Here is a 12,780-nt window from a genome sequence, read left to right as displayed (position 1 = left end):
CTCCGGGGCAGTTCATGCACAGCCTCTAGCATGTAAGCTGCTCCTAGTTATGTGAGTAAATGGTTTTGGCCAGCCGCTGCTTGGATTGTGCAACTGAAGGACACAGCCCTAGGAACCTGCATCTTGCAGTGTCCAGTTATGCCCACTGGATGCTGCAAACTTATATGAGTTCATCAATTTAACAAAGAAATTGATATGTATACCAGGCTTGTTATCCCAAGGGGAGTCTCTGACATGCTTCAAACCAAATGCACTGCTTCAGGTAGAATAAACGAATTTATTAACTACAAAAGATAGATTTTAGGTGATTATAAGTCAAAGCACAAGAAGTCGGATTTGGTCAAATGAAATAAAAGCAAAATGCATTCTAAGCTAATCTTAACACTTTCAGTGCCCTTACAAACTTAGATGCTTCTCACTATAGGCTGGCTGGTTGCCCTTCAGCTAGGCTCTGCCCTTTGATCAGCGCTTCAGTCGCTTGGTGGTGGTGTCTGTAGATGGAGGTGGAAGAGAGAGCCAGCATGGCAAACGTCTTTCCCTTTTATCATGTTCTTTCTTCCCGCTTGGCTTTGCCCCCTCCCTTTAGGGTAAGGTGAGCATTACTTCATCGTAGTCCCAAACTGACCAAGGGAAGGGGGGTGACTCACTCAAGAGTCCAACAGATCCTTTGTTGCTGCCTAGGTCAGTGTCCTTTGTTCCTGTGAGGCTGGGCTGGGTTTGTCCCATACATGCCCTGATGAGGTGTGAACTGCCCCCCTCTGTTCCTTGGAGAGCTTTGCCTGGGCATTTTTTTAAGCCATGAGGACACATTTTCAACCTCATAATTATATACAGGAAATTACAGCCTATAACATTACTATAACAACAATGATCAGTGCATCATGAGCCTTCCAAAGACATCCAACATGACAAACTTTGCATTGGATATCACACAATCATATAAGGATGAACATGGGGGTGCAGGGTGTTCCACTGAGGTACAGAATGTCACACTGCTCCACCCCTTTTTTTCACCTTTTGAATATCATGTTTGAAGCATAAAGCCCCACTTCCTTCTTTGCCAGAGGTCCTTGGCAAGTTCTTTGGAAGAGGTGAATAGTGATGTCACATGAGGCTGTAACCTAAGCTGCAGCAGTCCCTCATCTATCTCCCTCCCCCATCCCCACAACTGAGATAGAAGGGGTGCTGATTCATAGACTTTCTTTAGGTCCTGTAGTATTCTTGCCAAGGACCTCCAGCAAAGAGAGTGATATGAAGACCTGATTATGCAGAACACAAGCAAGAGGGAAAACAACAGGATAAAAGGGTTATTTGGAAATCATCTTTAAGGTAGTCTTTATACGTTATAAAGAAACTTTTTTTTTTTTTGCTGTTCACATTTACACTTTCATATACAGTATGCTCAGTTCCCTGCACTCGGTGCATGAAAGGAAGTCCTTTGCATTCTAGTACATAATTATATTCTAAGGCTGTATGTAATAGGAAGTATGAAAAATGTAGTTTGTCTTGGAGACATTGAGAATGTATCTTTTCATTTTCCTATTTGAAACTAAAAACAAAATACATTTAATCAGAAGGGTAACTTATTGTCAAACTTTAATGCTCAGTTTTAAGCCCCAGTGCTGCAAACCGATGTGCTGATGCAGACCTTTGCCCGAAACACACTAACTCCAGTGGACCTCAGCAGGATTCTATGTGAGTCTAAGAGCCTGCATCACTGCATCAGTTTGCAGGATTGGGGTCTCTGCCTTGTTTCAGCAAAGTATTTAAGCACATCCTAACTTTAAGCACGAGTAGTCTCATTGGCTTCAGGGGCACTATTGTTGTGGTTAAAGTTAGGCACAAGCTTTAGTACCTTGCTGAACTGGGGTCTACACCAGCAATAGCTCTCAAGTATACTATGATGATCATTATTGTAGCTATGCATGGTGTCAAGCATCAGAGGGGTAGCCGTGTTAGTCTGGGTCTGTAAAAAGCATGCGTCTGACTAAGTGGGTATTCACCCATGAAAGCTCATGCTCCAATACTTCTGTTAGTCTATAAAGTGCCACAGGACTCTTTGTCATTATTGTAGTTATGTTTTCAGCTCCTAAGGTATCTAGATATATTAGCATTGTAGATTTTAACTCTCTTTGTATGAAGGTATCTTAAATGTTAGTTTTGTAATTATTGACCTCATAGTAAATTAACTTTTTCCTGCACCTGTTTAATATTTTTAAAAATATTGCCTTCTTTCCCATAGCTGCATAACTATAAATGATTCATTGAACATTTATGCAAATATTAAGTCCATAGCTTATACTGTAAAATGGTTAGTCTCATACAAAGTTTATTTCTGCTGGGAACATTTGTCCTCAAAGGTAATCATCTCCTTTTGATAGATCACATTTGCCTCATACCTTTATGTGAAACTCCAAAAAAAAAAAAAAAAAAGAAAGAAAGCCACAAGCCTCATTTACTAGGAGAAGGATTCCAAAATCTAATATTGTTGCTCAACAGTTAATCTTTTTTAATTTACTTGGTAAAAACTTATATAAGTGCATTACAAGATCTTCATCAGAGTAATACAGGTTGATTTATTATTGATTTATTTATTATTTTAGTATCAGAGGAAAAAAAGAACATTAATGTTATTTGTGTCCAGTTTACTTACTGTTAATTTATACTTTTTGCCAGTGTACTGCACATATCATCCTTATCAGTTATGAAGTTAAAGTTCCATCAAGGTATAATAAGCACTGGAAGTAATTTCAATTGAGTTAACAAAAGGGATAAAATGAAAATCATTTAAAACTGGCTCACACCAGCAATTCTTCGTGCACTATTAACTACTAAGATCTAGTCACAAAACATTATTTCAAGAAGAAAAGGTTTAGTGAACCCTAGAAATTGGATTTGATTTATGCCAGAAAATCTGCCTTTTCACTGCTTGAGATTTCTATGGAAGAAAGCCACAGTCTTTTACCAAATGGTTTCTAAGGAAACATCTTATAGCAGAGCATCTGAAAACAATTTGGTTGTTAATGAGAAATAGTTCTCATGATGGTGGGAAAGTGTTGAGTGAAAGAAAAGGCTGCAAGATTTGGCAGTCTGTCCATAAAGGCATTTAAATAAATGTGTGCGGCAGTTCATCTTATGAAATTTCTACATGGATTACACATTCATAGCCTGCCTTTCAAATGTCCAGGTCCAATTTCAGAGCTGTTCTTCTGTAAAGATAAACTCTACAAAGAGGTTATGAGCAGTAGGAAGAAACATTTGTATATGAAAGCTGGATACTTCAAATAGCATATCAGAGCCCATGTCACCCTGCAGCAAAGGTCTTTGCTTGCTCTGGGTCACACTGTGACTTTTTTAAAAACAGAACTGCGTTAGTGGGTTGGTGGTTGCTGAGTAGCGTCCAGTGACAGTGAGTGGAGGCATTCTTTCTGAAGAATGCTGAGGCATGCAGGGCCTCTATGGTTGCTATGGGGAGTACTCTCAGAAGTGGCTTTTATATGTCCTTTTCGAAAGTCCTGATTAGAGAAATGCTAGCTGATATGCAGAGCAAGGGCTGAATCTTGTAGAAGAACATCTGAGGACAAATCCACACTACAGCGCAACATTAGCGCAGCTGCACCGATGCAGCTGTGCCATTATAGCACATCTGGTGAAGATGCACTATTCCAACAGGATATTCCAGCATAATTACTCCACCTCCACAAGAGGCAGAAACTATGTTGGCGGGAGACCATCTCCCGCCGACATAGTGCCAGTGGGGACAGCGCTTAAGTCGATGTAACTTGCGTCGCTCAGGTGGATGTCTTTTTCACACCCCCGAGTGACGTAAGTTGCATCTTAAGTGGTAGTGCAGACCAGCCCTCAGAGTCCTTATCCTACCCTGCCCAGCCATGCCCTGGGGTCTGGAGTGCCTCTGTCAACAATGGCTCCGCCCCCCTCTCCACCCATCCCTTTGCCCCATTGCTCTCAGGAAGCATAAACAGCAGCATTCTGGCTTCCCCCAGCATGGATACACAAAAAGTGGGAAAAGGGTCCTTCCTCCTTCTGCATTAGCACAGCTAGAATTGCCTTTTTTTTTTTTTTGTTTTTTTTTGCCTTTCAGTGGCTGAGTGGAGTTGTAGAGAAGCTCTGTTGCTTCCTTTTATTCCTCCTCATATGCAAGTCTACCAGTTTATTTTAACTTGGGCTCCAGAGGAGGACAACATTCTAGAATACATCTGTGCACTCAACAGTAAATGAAATCCTGCAAACAGAGCTGAAAAAAATATAGATATGTAAAATTTCTCTTCCTTAAGTTGTCCCAAGGTGAAAGAAAGTTCATGTTGGTTTCTCTAGTTACATTTTACATATTTCTTCATTGTTCCCTAAGAGAAATATTTTTCTCTAAAGAGTTTTAGATTAAAAAAAGGTTGGCTTCCAACAAGACCACAACTATCCTTGCAAATGGTATTGAAAACCACTTTTATTAAATCATTTTCATTACCGCTTCAGGGAGAATCATTGCTGAAAACCATTGTGAGCAAAGGCTTGGTGTCCTTGAGTGAAATCCCACACTGTTTTCAGTAGGGTAGGATTTCACCCCTAGTGTAGACAAGACTTTGAACAGCAGCCAGGCTGTAGTGGCAGATTTTTATGTTGGGAAGTTTGGAATATCTATGCCCACCAACCGAAAATAATATTTATTTTAAACAAGAGTACAGCAGGAGTTTGGCAGGTTCTCAGGCCCTTAATAAGGTGTAGAGCAAAGTCCACTTGAGGAGTTGCACATAAACATTGATTCTGTGCTGATTTTCAAATTAAATGTGTGTGTGGGAAGAGAAGGAAAAACAAGTGAATTTTCTGAGAAGAAAAAGCATGTGGGGGAGCTCTAGCTGCCCTTCCCTGAAATATTCTTGAAAAAGATGCAGTCTCAAGGCCAAAAATCCTCTCCCCAGTGGATTTTATCTTTATCTTAAATGGAACAATGTAGATTTTCCATGTTGTTTGCGTAAATGCATGGATCAGGTATAGATGAAGCAGTGCCTGTTGTCTCTATGGATAAAAGCTACTGTTTGCGACACCTCTCCTTTTTTATTTTCTGCCATTTTCTGTCCTGTTTGCCTACTCTGCTCTCTTTTTCCTCTTCTTGTCTCCCCTCCTTCTGATTCTCACCTCCCACCTAGTTTCTGACTTCTCAAGCTTCTTCCTTTCTGCACTGCCCCTTCCAATCTGTTAATGACACCAGCCATAGATACCCTAATTGTCCATTTCTCCCACAAGTCACCATATGACTTTATCCACACAGCTCTCTACGTGTGGAATACTCTCCCAATTGGGTTCCACCAAGCCACTGCATTCTCTTCATTCAGAACCCTCCTTAAGATTAATATCTTTCACAATGGCCACAAGTGAGTAAGCAATAATAGTAATTACAATAAAAAAGATGTAATTGCCCATTTGAGATGTGTCCAGGCCTAACTTAAAGTAACTTCAAGATCTTATTGTTGTAACCTTTGGCTTTCCTTTCAATATTCCTTTACTACCTTTTACCTCCACTAGTCATACTGAGAGGAAAAAGGGAGGGAGGCAACCCGCATTAATGGGGTTTGGCAATGAGAGCATATCATCACTTTTATTGCAGGTTGAACAATGCATTGGTATCTTAGTGCTCTGTCCTCACAAAAGGGAACTCTCTGCTCAGGAAAAAAAAAACCAAAAGACTGTAGTTCTGCAGTGCCTGAGTATGCCTCTGATATCTTAACATCTATGTGGGCTGTGCACTTTTTTTCTTTTAACTGATTAACTTCTGAGAGTTGGCCAAAGCATCGTCCATATAACACAATCCAGTGTCTTCCCTCATTTATAATGCATAGTTTGTGGCATATAGAGACTGTACACTAAAGCTGGTTTGGAAATTGGGGGAGGGGGAATACATGAAAACGATCAAAAATTTGTTTCCATTTTTTTGTTGAAATTTCCCTGCTAGTTCTACTACAGTCCTATAATTTCCCTGGATTGCACTTCTGTATTAAAGATGAGAGGAGCTGCAGTTCTCCATTGTATGTATGTTAGCTGCTGCTCTTGGATTTCTGGCAAGTTGTCAATGTATTCCTCACTTGAGCAAAATCTAGATTTATTTGGAACATATATTGAGCCCTAAAATGAGATTAATATAAAAATATATTGTGAAAATTATATAGAGTGACAATTTCATAACAAAATGAAACTTTCTGAGTCCAGCTGGTACTTATGAAATCTCTGTGCTGTTCCAAAGCAGATAAGACACAATGAGTTACTTATGATGGGATGCTAAATACAGCTTTCATAGTAAGTGACCCTGTTATTGAAACATAAACCATCATATAGCAATAAGAGTGTTTGTGGTTTGTACTGCAATAGGTGTAGAAAGTTAACATGAGGCTGTCTGGCTCTGTGATAGTATCTTTAGTTACACTTTTTAAACTTTTTTACACCGTGTTAAAAGTAATGCAAAAACAGACATATCACTGTTTAATTTTAATGCAGTTTGATGTAATAAGAATGCTCTGGTTGAGTAATTAATCAGATACCAGATCAGATAACTTCAGATAAATTAGCATGCTCATGGACTCTCCATATGCTTTTCTTTCCCATGCTCAGAGTCATGTAAAGACTTACACATGTACGTAGACTCATTGACTTCAAGTACATAAAGTTAGTAATAGTAAAACAAGAGTAAAGCAAGAGTGGAGAATCAGACCCTATTATTTTAGAAATTACAAGGTTATAAATTAATATGAAACAGGATCATTTTTCATACTAGCACACATTGCTTTAGGATCTAGTTTTCCAAGGAAAAAAAGTAGTGCCTGGTACTCCTTTACATTACTATTGACCCAAAGCATCTCTAGCAAAATATCTACAACTTCCAGTGAAGGAGGAGAGAGAAGGGTAAGGGAGCTGCTTGGTAGAGCTGCTGAGATTTGGACAGCAAACTCTGGAGGGGAACGGGGTGGAGGTTACTTATTTTTTTGCTCTTTAGCATGTTATCCCTCTCGTAATTGCTCTTCAGCCTTTACCAACTACATTATAAAAACAGTTCGTCTGGCCACCTGAACTTTGGTGTAGTTGGATTCTTGTGTGGCACTGTTCCTGGAGTGCCAGAGCAAGGGCTCGACTGAACACACTTCAGTGATTGAATTGCTAATATCAAATTGCATGAAAAACCATGCATGTGGTTTCTTTAATTGAGGCAAACTTGTCTGGTGTTGTCTCTTAATCAAATGTAATTAATTCATATATTGGGTTGATCAGAGGACTCTAAATAAAAAATGCATTGACAGCAAAGAGCTTTTTGGGTGAAGAAGAGGTAGAATGATTGTCTAGTCTTGCAGATTATTATTTTAAACTTATTTTGCATCAATTAATTTTCTTTTGAAAAACAAAGGGCCACATTTTTCCTTGAAGTACATACATGCAACTCCATTAGTTGTATATCTGAAATTAGTTATATATCTGAAACAAAAGTTAGCCCCAAATGCTCCAAAAAGAAATTACTTTAAAGAATCATAGAACCGTAGGGTTAGAAGGGACCCAAGGGTCACCTAGTCTAATCCCCTGCCAAGATGCAGGATTTGTTGTGTCTAAACCATCCAGCCTCCTTTTGAAAACCTCCAGCGAAGAAGCTTCCACAACCTCCTGAGGCGTCTGTTCTATTGTCCTACTGTTTTTACAGTTTGGAAGTTTTTCCTGAGATTTAATCTAAAGCTGCTATACTGTAGTTTGAACCCATTGCCTCTTGTCCTGCCCTCTGTGGCAAGAGAGAACAACTTTCCTCCATCTTTTTTATAGCAGCCTTTCAAGTATCTGAAGACTGCTATCATATCCCCCCTTAATCTCCTCTTTTCCAAATTAAAGCATACCCAGTTCCTTCAGCCTTTGCTCATCTGGCTTGGATTCCATCCCTTTGATTATCTTTGTCACTTGCCTTTGGATCCTTTCCAGTTTCTCCACATCCTTTCTATACACTGGTGACCAAAATTGGACACAGTACTCCAGCTGAGGCCTAACCGGAGGCGGCTCCAGGCGCCAGTGCAGCAAGCGTGTGTCTGTGGCGGCAAGCCGCAGGGGGCGGCATGCCGGTCGCCATGAGGGCATCAGTCAGGCAGCCTTCGGCGGCGTTTCTGCAGGAGGTCTGCCAGTCCCGCGGTTTCGGCGGTAATTCGGTGGTGGGTGTGCTGAAGGAGTGGGACCAGCAGATCACCCGCTGAACTGCCGCCAAATCTGCGTGACCGGCGGACCTCCTGCAGAAATGCCACCAAAGGCTGCCTGACTGCTGTGCTTGGGGCGGCAAAAAACATAGAGCCACCCCTGGGCCTAACCAGCACCGAGTAGAGCGGTACTTTCACCTCCTGTGACTTGCATGCTATGCCTCTGCTAATGCAACCTAAAATTGTATTTGCATTTTTTGCAACAGCGTTGCATTGCTGGCTCATGTTGAGGTTGTGATCCACCACAACTCCAAGATCCTTCTCAGCTGCCAAGCCACTTTCTCCCCACTCTATATTTATGCGTTTGTTTTTTCTTCCCTAAGTGTAGTATCTTACCTTTGACTTTCATTTAATTGTTTAGCCCAGTTCTCAAATTTATCAAGATCCTTCTGAATTTTAGCTCTATCCTCCAAAGTATTGGTTACCCCCCTGCTAGCTTTGTGTCCTCTGCAAACTTGATCAGTGTGCTCTCTATTCCTACATCCAGGTAGTAAATAAAGATGTTAAACAACACCAGACCTGGATAGTACATTCAAATAATGGTAAAAGTCTGGCTTAACAATAAACATTTAAAAAAACCCCAGCCAACCAAAAATAAAGAAAAAATAAATAAGTTCAGAGTTAAGGTTATACCTCTGTCCTTAACTCATCATTGTGCCCTGCTGAATTACAGCACATGTGGTACTGCAACAGTATGAACAATGTGAGAGGCCTGCAACTATTCTGAGTAGCATTATTAGTTCTTTAATTTCTGGTTTTCATGATTTCAGTTGTTCATAGTAGAGACTTTTTACATTTTCTGTAGCTATATGATATGGCTAATTTTAAGTTACAGATATTCAGAGAATTCTTCCCCTTTGTCTGTTAATTTCCTCTGAACATATTACACACACAATCATTAGAAGAGAAACAATAACAAACTGAAACCTCCACAATTCCCCATCATAAAAGGGTTAAAAAAGTAAAAGTTTGTGTGCCTTAATATTCTTACTCAAATGCATTATGCATGAAAAGGGTCTGAGCCCATGTGCAAGACCTCTGAATGAACTTCATTCATTCCGTACTTGGAAATGTCTATTCAACCACAAACAGACACAATAGTTACAACCTAATTTTTTTTGGTGTCAAGAGTAGCTTATTAAAAGTGAAAAGATCATTATGTAAAAGTGTAGTAACTTTTCTGTGGTAGTTATGTAATTTTACCTTCCTTTAACATCTCATGGTGTAATTATATAAGGATATTCTTTTTAAATTGTTTAAGTGTGGTAAAAGATATCATTTTAAATTTCTAAACAGTTAATATGAAGTTTTTGCAACATCTAGTATATGAACATAATTTGTTTTAGCTTTGTGAATTTTAATGTGAAACAAATATATGCATATTCATTTCTGGATCTTCTGTGAACCAACTCTGATATTATTCATATTTACTGCCAGTGTTTAAACCCCCCCCCCCCAATGTTTTTTTTTCACTTTTAAAATATTAAACTTTATTTCATATTTGAAGAAATAAAAGATTTGCTGTGCAATCGTACAGTATTATCCATTCATTAGGCCTGATTCTGATTTTACTTGCACTGGTTAAAATCAGGAGTCCCTCCACTGAAGTCAGTGGTGTTACATCAACTTAGAGCTAGTACGCCTATCAGGTTAAAGCTGTTTTGTTTAAAATTGGCATGGCGTAATGGGAGAGATTAGGCAGCTACAGTATCATGACCTTCATTCTGAGATAGTGATTGGACATACTGTTACAAGAATTTTAGGAGAATCTAGCTTGCTTTATTCATGCAACATAGGAATTCCCTAAACTCTCCTCATTCCAACACCGATTATTTAAAACAGTGATTCCCAATGTATTTACCATTGTGGGCCGCATATGCTGTTCTCTATGTGTTATGCGGGCCACATCCACGCAATATATATACTACCTGTATGACCCTGAGGATGTCCATGGGCCACATCTGTGTGCTGATTGAGCTGCAAGCAGCCCATGGGCCATGGATTGACAACCACTGGGGTTTAGAAAGTTCCAAGAGGCAGAGTCCTATGGACCAGGGTGGGCAGTGACTCCCACTTTTCCCCCTATCCAGGAATAATGGATACTAAGGTCAGGGTAGAAAAAACACTATTATTTTATATATTTCCCTTAATTCTTCCTTATGATAACCCTAGTGACTATACAACAGAGGAGGGCAAACTTTTTGGCCCAAGGGCCACATTTGGGTATGGAAATTGTATGGCAGGCCATGAATACTCAGAAAATTGGGGTTGGGTGTAGGAGGGGGTGAGGGCTCTGGTTGGAGGTGGGGCCAAAAATGAGTTCAGGGTGTGGGAGGGGGCTTGGGACAGGAGGGGTGGAGTGCAGGGGGATGTGAGGGCTCTGGCTGGGGGTATGGGCTCTGGGGTGGGGCTAGGGATGAGGGGTTTGGGGTGCAGGAGGGTGCTCCAGGCTGGGATCGAGGGGTTCATAGGGCAGGAGGGGAGGATCAGGGCTGGGGCAGGGGAAAGGTTTAGGGATTCAGGCTCCAGGCAGCGCTTACCTCAAGCAGCCCCCGGAAGCAGCGGCCCCTCCCTTCTCCAGCTCCTACGTGAAGGCGCAGCCAGGCAGCTTTGAACTCTGCCCCATCCGCAGGCACTGCCCCTGCAGCTCCCACTGGAGCACTGGAGGGGAGCCATGTTGCTGCTTCCAGGAGCTGCATGGAGTGGCCCCCGACCCTGCTCCCTGGCTGGAGCGCTGAAGCGGGGCAGGCCCCAGACTCTGCTCCCCAGCGGGAGCTCAAGGGCTGGCGTAAAATGGCTGGCGGGCCGTAGTTTGCCCACGCCTGATATATACAGTATACTTATCAGGTTTGGAGGGTGGAGAAAACCAACAGGGGATACGTCACTTGAATAATATTCTTCTGCAACCTGGAGTCCTTTATCCCTTTTAGGTTCAACAATGACTTGGTTATCACAAGGCTGCCCAGATGCGGGGGGCAAGTGGGGCAGTTTGCCCCAGGCCCTGCAGGGGCCCCACGAGCTGCTCTGGGTTTTCGGCGGCACTTCGATGGCAGGCCCTTCACTCACTCCGGGTCTTTGGCAGTGGGTCCCTCAGTGCAGCAGGAGACTCGGAGCGAGTGAAGGACCCGCCGCTGAAGTGCTGCTGAAGCCTTGGAGCGCTGCTCAATGAGTACAAGCAGCAGAAAAAAAAAAAGCTGCTATCAGTGGCACTTAGGCTGCTCTACCGCCACCGCTTCATTCTCTGGCTGCATTCGGCAGCAGGTCCTTCCCTCCAAGAGGGACCTGCCGCTGAATTGCCGCCGAAGACTTGGCCCTGCCCCAGGCCCCCTGAATCCTCTGGGCAGCCCTGGGTTATCATGTAGGGCCTGATACTGCAGTTTGTATTGTGCAGGCAGACTGCTGTGCCCATGGAGAGCCCCAGTGAAAAGCAGTCTGGCTGCCCACTGTCAGTTACAGGACTAGGGCCTTTGATAGCAGTCATAGTCTTAGAAACTCACTTTCATGAGTTGACTGAGCATGTCCCCAAACAGAGATTGTGGAAAATATTGCTGTTGGGAAAAGACTGTGAAGGGGTGGGTGGCTCTTAGCAGGAAAAACAACTAATAGGAAGATAGAAGATAAAACAGCCCCCTCTTCACACTCACAAACACTCTTTATGTAATAGACCTTCTGCTAATGGCTTTTCCTGCTAAGTATTCTCATCCTTCCATCCCCTTGACATTAAAATACATTTGTGTAGTACATCCAGTGAATGCCTAGGCAGTGCAAATTACACTGTTTTTCATTTAAACCCCATTTCTGTCCATTTTCTATCCCAGGGGTTCTCAACCTTTTTGTTGCTGAGGCCCCACTCAACATGCTGTAAAAACGCTGGGGCCTGGCAGGGGAATGGGGGGGCAGGGAGTGCGGGGAACAGGCCACGGGGGGACCCTTGGGCATAGGAATAGTTTTACTTCTAATGGGGTGGGGGTGGGGGCAAAGGCTGGCAGGACTTGAGCCAGCTCCACACTGCAGAGTCCAGGGAGGAAGCAACACCTCCACCTCCTGACTTCCTCAAGAGGCCACCCAGCTTGTCTGGACTGTGGGGGAATGCAACCAAAATATATAACTCCAAGGGGGACTCAGTTCAAAAAAATTGAAAACTGCTCAGGGTGCAGGGAGGGGTTAGCTAGGGGCTGTGTGCGGGCAGGGAGGTAGCTCGGGGTGCAGGCGGGGGTAGGTAGGGGTGTGTGAAGGCACAGGGGTAGCTCAGTGTGCAGGCAGGGGGTAGCTAGGGCTCTGTATGGGTGTGGGGGGGCTCCTAGTGCAGCTCCCAGCTTCAGTGGGGTAGGGGGGTGGCAGCGGCGCTGGGGCTCCCAGCTTCAGCCCCCAAGCTCCTGGCTTGGGCGGGGGGAGGTTTGCCGATTTCAGCCCCATGTCGCTCCCGGCTTTAGGGGCTGGGAGTGAGAGGCCCTGGCTTCAGCCCCATGCCACTCCTGGCTGGGGCGGGGAGCCGCCAGCTTCAGCCCTGTGCTGCTCCTGGCTTCAGCACTCGGGCTCAGAGCACTGGTTT

General features: G+C 43.0%; 1 protein-coding gene across 11 annotated transcripts in view; it reads left to right on the top strand.

Moving 5' to 3' along the window:
- Positions 1–12,780, top strand: part of LOC120369832 (uncharacterized oxidoreductase ZK1290.5-like) — a 109,596-nt gene that overhangs the window by 13,332 nt on the left and 83,484 nt on the right. The window lies entirely within an intron of this gene.

The sequence above is a fragment of the Mauremys reevesii genome, linkage group 8, assembly GCF_016161935.1.
Source record: "Mauremys reevesii isolate NIE-2019 linkage group 8, ASM1616193v1, whole genome shotgun sequence".
In the NCBI taxonomy this organism is placed as follows: domain Eukaryota; kingdom Metazoa; phylum Chordata; order Testudines; family Geoemydidae; genus Mauremys; species Mauremys reevesii.
The sequence above is the reverse complement of the archived record's forward strand: the minus strand, read 5'-3'. Positions and strand labels throughout refer to the sequence as shown.